Raw genomic sequence first — 8,278 nt, forward strand, 5'->3', positions numbered from 1 at the left:
AGAGAGCTAGGACAGGAGATCGGGTTCCCATCAGACAAGTCTTGTTTCAGACAATTCTCTTGTTATAGATAATATCTTGTTTCTTTCTTAGAGACATGGTTTTTCAACGACCTGGGCTCACATCATTATATGGACATAAATGGTGGAAAGGACTAAGAATCAAGAGCTATTTTAACAGATAGTTGAACATATTTGTCAAAGCCAATGATTTTTATTCATTTCTACTTGTTTATATATATGTGTGTGTGTGTGTATGTGTGTGTATACACATATATATATATATTTTTTTTAATTTTACAAGGTGACTAATTTTTCAAGAAGTGAACTCAGTGATTGGCCTACATGTCCTCAGAAAGTCCCACTGCTTCTCCAATTATCTCATCTGTATCGGGGTCCCATGTGAAACATCATTTGAAAGATCATGGCTGAAAAAAAACAAAATAAAAAGGCACAGCTTGAGATGCTAGCTAATACAGATCCTCCTTGACTTATGAGAGGGTTACCTCCTGATAAAACCATCGTAAATTTAAAATATCCTGAGTCAAAAATGCATTTCATCCACCTAGACATCATAGCTTAGCCTAGCCCACCTTATGCGTACTCGGGATACTTAACGTTAGCCTACGGTTGGGCAAAATCATCTAACACAAAGCTGGTTTTATAAAAAAGTGCTGCATGCCATTGACTGAATAGTGAACTGAACGTGCACAACAGAACAGTCGTAGGGGAATAGAACAGTTGTGCGTCCGTTGCTGGTGACCGGGAGCCACAGCCCGTCGCCACTGCCCAGCATCAGGAGAGAGTATTGTTGACGTATTGCTAGCCCTGGGAAAGATCCAAATGCAAAACTCGAAATACAGCCTCTACTGAATACATATTGCGTTCACACGAGCGTAAAGTTGAAAAGCTGTAAGTCGAACCATCATACGTCAGGGGCCGTCTGTAATCCCTAGGCCAGGGTCCCCTACCTGGAGCAGGTAAAAACAGTGAATGGCAGCATCTGGTGTCGCGTGGGTCATTTAAGGCTCCAAAAGAGCTTTTCCTCCCAGATGTAACTGAGATTGAAGAAACAGGGCACCCTTACAACTAACCAAGTTACTGATAAACGTATTTATTAGTAAAGAACTTTCTAAGTACAAAATTGCACTAAGATGCATAAATGCCTTCACTAAAATGCATAAAAACCCACATCTAGGAAAGTAGCTTGGAGAATGAACAGAGACAGCACTGGGAAGAGAATGGACTCTGGCAGGCCACTATGTCACAAGCCATGGGACCTCAGACCAATTACGATAGCATTCGGACGCCGAGTTTTCTCAACCACAAGACGCAGAAAATAATGCCCATTTCATGGGTCCGCCGTAAGCCTTTGCCATAATCTATTTATAGTGCCTGACACACAGTAGGTTTCAAAAAATAGTGGTCATTATTAGCCAAGTCGCTTCACTTGGAGCATGGCTTCTTTGACTATACAAGGAAGCCAGGGATTCCTACTAGGAGAATAGATATGAAAAGGATTTCTGAGCTTTAAAGTTCTGTAAAGAGTTAAGATTATTATCAATAATTGGGACATCAACATAGAAAGCATTAACTAATACAGAGTTAAATAAAAATGAGGGACTTCTATCTCAAAATATGGTAGGCTGGTAACATGTAAACCTTCCCATCAAAGCCACATAAAATGCTGGGTCGTATATATCAAGGCTCTCAAATCTATAGCTGACCTTGCATGTAAATAAGGAAACTCCCCCAGAGAGTGGCTGAAGATAAGGCTGTTCCGCGGTCAACTTTTGTTCTCTTTGTCCGAGGCAAAACCACATGGGAACAGGAGACAACGATCTCTTGAGCCACACAAGGTGGAGCGATGATGAATCCAAGACTCCTGCATAAATCCAGGAACATTGAAATTCTATGCTCAGTGGAGAAGGACAAGAAAAAAAAAAAATCTACCTACCAACAGAGGAGGCATAAAACAATACTTGCATATATCATCTAGGGTTCTTCGGGGGAAAAAAAGTCTCCTCTGAGAATTCATAACCCCAACCTCATGTGGATTTGGGACTCATGTTTACACTGTCTGTATCGTCTCAGAAACTCCAAAAGAGAAAGTGAACACAAAATGGCCCCACGTGGATGGCAAACTCAAGCTCGCAGCATATGCTAAAAGAAACCATATCTGGAGGGACAGTTATTCAACGCAGACCTCCCGGGAATCCCACAGATGATGCTAAGCTGAGCATAAACTTGAAAGTGAAAAGTATAAGGAGCAGAGTAAATAAGGCAAGCGTCAGAAAAAAGTGAAAAGAGCTCAGCTAGGCGCCTCAGAATTGAGGTAACACAGTTGTTGGTCACAAAATTTATCAAAATAAAGTAGGAGGTGGGCCGCTTTAGTCAGAGTGTGAGGGAAGCTTCCCCAAGGGAGGTGGCGACGAGGCTGCCGTCTGAAGGCTGAAAACAAGTCAACGGTCGGCCCCTCTGGAAGCCGGACCACGAGAGGAAAAGCCTTCCTGCCGGACCAAACCTGGATCTGTGTGAGGAAGGGCACCAAGGCCAGAACGGCTGGAGCAGGGTCCCGGGGGGCGTGGGCAGGAACATGAGGTCACGGAGAGGCGGGGACAGCTCACGTGGGCCCTGTAGGCCATGCCAATGAGTCTGTATTTTATTCTTCGTGCGATTTTTTATGGTGGGGCTGGACTAGAATCTGGGGAAGACCTTTCAGCCGCTCTGGAAAGGCTAGATTCCAGACGGATCCAAAGAAGAAGCAGGATCCCAGTTTCGACCTTCATCGCAGCGACCCAGCAGAGATGGCGAAAGCCGGGTCAGGGTGGCCTCCGCCCTGGCGATGGGAGAAGCGGACACACCCGGGACACAGCTCAGAGGTGGCGCCAGCCCCACTGGACACTGGGGGAGAGATGACGAGAACAAGCAAGAATAGTGCCTGAGTCTGGGGCTCCTTCACCTCGGCCCGGTAGAGACCATGCCTGATGTGGGGGGGGGAAACGGGGAAAGACCAGGTCCCGGCGGCAAAGGTGAGGTGCCTATGAAAAGTCTGGAATATTTATTAAACAACCAAGGAGCCAGGTCAAAAGGAAGCTAGATAAACTGCTCTGGAGATGGGTGGTGTGGACAGGGGGTTAAAAGCATGGAGATCGTATTTGGAGACCCAAACTCGAAGTAGGTAAGAAGCGTTGGTGGAGAAGAGTTGGGGAGAGGGTTGGGTCAAAGGTTCGGTCCCAGGGGAGCCGCTAATGGGGGAGGCCGAGGGATCCTGAAAGGGCGATGAAGAGGAGTAGCCGATGTTTAGGGGAAAAAACCCGTGAGTGCATTTACAGGAAGCAAAGGAAGCCAGTTTATCAAGGGGGACCACCGTGTGGGAAGCCGCCACAAGGTCAAATAAAATAAGGACAGAATAGTGGTCACTGCATAGGGCAGGATGGAAGGTGCTGGCGACCTTGACCTGCGCAGTGGCAGTACCAAGGAGGGGGACAAAAACCCCCAAACGTTTATGGCTAGCGCATGAGATTGGAATTTAACGGAAAACAGTTGGCATTGTGATGGCCGTGACCTTGCTCAGAGGAGAGAGAAAGACAGAGAGAGAGCAGTTGTAGGAGCCAGAAGGGGGCAGGTGGGGGGCGGGGAGCAGCCGCATACACCGTGAGAAACTAAGGCAGAGGAAATGGGTGCAGACGAAGGTGGGGACAGGGGCACTCCTGTCTGATGCTGTGCGGGTGGCCGTGGACTCCTGTGTCTCCGAGGCCAGGGTGCACAGCTGAACCCCACCGGACCAGTTTCTCCTCTCCAGGCTGCACCCCCCACCCCGGTTCAGCTATCCACTTAATCAGTGACTGCCCTTTGTGACCAAGTCAGATAAAAATGGCTAAGGATGCCTCAAGCAAGACAGCCACAAGTCAGGTACTGGTCCGGGCGCTCGAGAACAATCCCCCCCGCCCCCAGACTCGCTGAGGGATTCGCTGCAGGGAGGCCGGGGAACGGGAAGGGCCTGCAGGGCAGTGTGCCTGGAGGGGTGGGTGACAGGAGGCCAGCCCAGTGGGGCGGGGCAGCAAGACCGAAGGGAAGGGTGAGGGGTGAAACTTCAGAAAGGACACAGGGGTGAGGCGGGGGGGGGGGGGGACAAACTGCGGGCCATTTTCAGGGAATGAGAGCTTTGTATGAACCACGACAGGGTTTTGAGCAGAGGAATGCTGGGATCTGTTCACCAGGTTGGGACCTGGCGAGAGACCGAGAACTGTGAAACTCTCAGGGGTCAGGGTGACACCCAAGTGCAAATGTCCGGGCCCTCCTGAGGGTGCTCTGCAGAGCCACCAGGGTGACCTCGAGTGCCCTAAATGTAAGGCAAATTCGATCCAGGCACTTCCCCGTTTGAAAACTGGGGTGCTTCCTGCTGTGGGTGAGTCCGGATCCTGTAGTGAGAGGCACAGAGCGCCTCCCAGTCTGGCCCGGGGCCTCCTTGTGCGGCCTCCCCGGCGGCCTCGCCCCACGCCCTCCCTCACGTGCCGTCCTGCTGCCTGGGCGCCGGGCTTTAAATACTAACGGCATCCCCAGTCCGCGGGTCTAACCCTTCTGAGAAGTCTCCCTGCCCCCCACCCCCACCCCCAGGTCCCTTCCAGGCAGCACCGACCTCTTTCTTCCCAGGGCCAGGCTCTGTAGTGGACCGACCAGGGGCCTCAGAATCAGAATTAGGTTGGGGCGCCTGAGTCACTTAGTCAGCTGAGCGTCGAACTTCAGCTCAGGTCGCGATCTCTCGGTTCGTGGGTTCGAGCCCCGCGTCGGGCTCCGGGCTGACCGCTCGGAGCCTGGAGCCCGCTTCGGATTCCGTGTCTCCTTCTCTGTCTGCCCCTCCTCCGCTCATGCTCTGGCTCTCTCTCTCTCTCTCTCTCTCTCTCAAAAACAAATAAACATTAAAAAAAAAAAAAAGAATCAGAATGAGTTATAAGCTAAGCACTCAGCATGTTGTTTCAACTCAGCTTCTCACCAAGGTTGTGAGCCCTGTTTGATCGAATTCGTGCCAAGATTAAATAAGATAACATGAGTAACCAGGAAATAGAGGACCAGGCACACAGTAGGTCTTAAAACAGTGTTCCCCTGCAGACCTCAAGCCCCTGTGGGGCACATGATAGGTTTATGTCCTATTCGTATTACAGATGTCCCATCACTGGCTGGTCCCTGGCCCACAAAAGGTGCTTGATAGACGTTGACCTGAATGTCCTGCCCCTGCCTTCCAGAACCCTGTGTGCAGCAGCCGTGTCCAGGGTAAGACGGGGTTTCTAAAGTGGCCCGCGGGGCCCCTACCACAGCAGTCACTTGCCCTCAGCAGCAGGGAGCCCTTACTGTGCGTCTCTAGGGAACATTCATCGATCGTCTCCACGAATATTTTCCTCATCGCTCTCTAGAACTTCTGTCACCGCCTGCCACCCTCACTGCCTGCTCAGCTGTCCTCCCACTGCTCGGCCTCGTTTGTTCTGTCTGCCTCCACCATTTCTCACCACCCGCCACGTGGCTCTTCCTCACGGACCCCGAGCTCGGGCTTCACCGCTGTCCACAGGCCTCACCAGGGCAACCGGGGCCCTCGGGGTGGCTAAACATCCCTCCAACTGGCACCCTGCCCTCGGCTCCCTGCGAGCCCAGCACTGCTCCGCAGGAGACGCACGGCACTGAGAACCTTCCAGAACATTCACGCTGCCAGCGACCTACAACCAGCCACGCGTGGGTCCAGCCGGTGGTCATCTTCCAAATACAGCGTGAGCATGCGTGCTTAACCCTAGGGCGTTGGCAGACTTGTAGCACGGGTCCAGAAGAAGGTATTTTCACCCATTTTTTTCAACCTCTTCTGGGATCAGATGAGGCAGCCCCCAGTGCGGAGTATGGAGCGTGGGCTCTGGAGTCCCACGGACACACGTTTGGGTCCCAGCGCCGCATCTCCTCGTGGTGTCTTACCTGCCCCGTAAGTTCTGACACCTCCGTTTCCTCATTTGTAAACTAAGGTCACAAGCGCCTATCCCACAGGGCTAGTACTCGGTGACATTTGTATCTGTCACCTGTGAGGGCACAATAAATCAGCCCCAAACTCAGTGGCTTAAGACAGCAACAGTTGTTCGTTAGCGCTCACGCGTCGTGTGGGTCAGGAACGTGAGAGTGGGCGAGCTGACCTAGAGTCTCTCGTGAGATCGCGGTCAGCTGCTGGCCTGAGCTGGGTTCCTTCCTCGCTCACACGCCAGGCACCAGCCGGGGCCGGGCCCCTCCGGGGTCACCGGCTTTCCTCCACGATGGATCAGGAGTCCCAAGGCACATGCCCTGAGAGGGAGAGAGAGGTATCAGCTCGACTAGCCTGGCCCCGACGGTCACACAGCATCACTTCCACCGCCTTCTAGTTGTGAGAAGCACGTCACTACTGGGCGCCTGGGTGGCTCAGTCGGTTGAGCCTCCGACTCTTGGTTGGTTCAGCTCGAGCCGCGATCTTCACGTTGGTGATCCTGAGGCCCTGCCTGGGGCTCTACGCCGACAGCGCGGAGCCTGCTCGGGATTCTCCCTCTCCCTCTCTCTCTCCGCCCCTCCCCTGCTCGCGTGCTCTGTTTCTCTCTCTCAAAAATAAGTAAATGAACTTAAAGAGACGCACACCACCACCAATGCCAGCCCAGAATGAAGGGAAATGAATTAGACCCTTCCTTTTCAGGAAGGAGTGTCGAGAACTTGCCGACATGCTTCAAAAGCCCCGTAGCACGTGGGACGCCCGCTCGTCCGTGAGCAGTGGCACTGGTTTTTGGCCTGATGACTTAAAAACATAAAACCGAAGACTGTCTCTGCCCCACCCTTCTCGTCCTCACCCCATGAAGACATCCGTCCTGTGAGGAGGTAAAGTCACTCGTCCAGCGAGGCAAGAGTTAAGAGGAAGAATGAGAAGAAAATGCAGAAATAGAAATTGTCGACACGTATTCATTGCTGGTTCCACACCAAGCCCCTTGTTAGGTGATTTATCGACATCATCTCTGTGAATCCTCAGGACGACCCCCTGGGTTTCCATCTTTGGCCTCTTCTACGATAAGGAGGAGAACGCTACGGCCCACCGATGTTGCTGGAATTGTCCGGGGCCCCACGGCCGGTAAAGGCACAGCAGGGGCGGGGCCCAGCTCGACTGAGCCCCGGGCCTGCATGTCCCACGCTGTGCCCCCTGCCTAGACAGTGTCAGCTGAGATCAGCAGCCGAGAGGCTTTAGCTTAAGTGTTGCCTCCCCTGGTGGCTATAATTTGAGAAGTAAGGTATCTGAAGGACCAGGTGGAGTAGAACCCGAGAATTTAAGAGGTTCTTGGACCCAGGAGGAGGGAGGCCAGGCTGTTGCTGATGGAGAGAGAGAGGGCAGAGGCTATAGAGGCCCCACACAGCCAGCCAGGGAGCAGGGGGCTGGCGCGGAGGGCCCGCGGACGGTCCCTAACGAGAGTACCTCGCACCGCCCTGGGCCAGCTCAGCTACCTCAGCGGTGCCCCCCAAACGCCTCTCACCAGGAGAAATTCAGGGGCTTCCCTACTTTTCCTCCACGATGTGGAAGCCACTCCCTGTGAGGACAGGCATCCTGAAAAATGTGCTGGGGTAGTTGAACAGGAAGAGGCCACCCAGGAGGGATGGAGATTCAGTCCTCCCGGCCAAGCCCTGGGGGACGGGCTAAGGAGACGGAGCTCATCCGGGCCACCAGAGCCTCGCCTGGCCGCGACCAGAGGCCCAGGCCCGAGAAGTCCTCGCACGGTCAAGATCCCGTGTCCTGGAGCAGCACCTCGCGTGGGCCAGCCACCCTCCGTCCACACCGCGCCCCCTCCGGCAGCTTCTACCTGGAGCTGGGCTCTGTTGCTGGGGCTCCAGGACCCTGCCCCGGGTGCTGCTCCCCATTCCTGCCGTCCGAACTCTCTACGGCTCGGTGGCCCCCAGAGCACTTTCTCCTTCCTACTGCGGTATGGCCTTCAAAGCATCCCTCACTCAGTCTCTTCAAAGTCAGCCATTCCGAACACGCGTGCCAGACTCGGCTCTCGGCACCGGGGATCCTGCAGGGGACAAGAGGGGCCAAGTCCCCGGCTTCCCTGAGCCGAGGTTCTGGGGGCCTTCACAAAAAGAGGGTTCAGACTTGACCACACGGGGTTGGGGGGGGGGGGGGGCGGCGCACGCAGAAGAACCTACCCGTTTGCCCTCGTGCATCAAATTGAAACTGCAGCCTGCCAGGGTGGATGACACGCGTTGGGTGTGAGACACTGTCCCCGGCGGCGTTGAGCAATGG

The 8,278-nt window shown here is 53.6% G+C and overlaps 1 long non-coding RNA gene across 1 annotated transcript; it reads right to left on the reverse strand.

The window, feature by feature from the left end:
- Window positions 1–253: 253 nt before the first annotated feature.
- LOC122235837 lies at window positions 254–4,766 on the reverse strand. Its single transcript, XR_006213912.1, has 3 exons — window positions 4,640–4,766; window positions 1,725–1,882; window positions 254–425 (listed from the first exon to the last, which is right to left on the reverse strand). It is a non-coding gene; the product is annotated as an uncharacterized LOC122235837 (long non-coding RNA).
- Between the last annotated feature and the right edge of the window lie 3,512 nt (window positions 4,767–8,278).

The sequence above is a fragment of the Panthera tigris genome, chromosome F3, assembly GCF_018350195.1.
Source record: "Panthera tigris isolate Pti1 chromosome F3, P.tigris_Pti1_mat1.1, whole genome shotgun sequence".
Taxonomy (NCBI): Eukaryota; Metazoa; Chordata; class Mammalia; order Carnivora; family Felidae; genus Panthera; species Panthera tigris.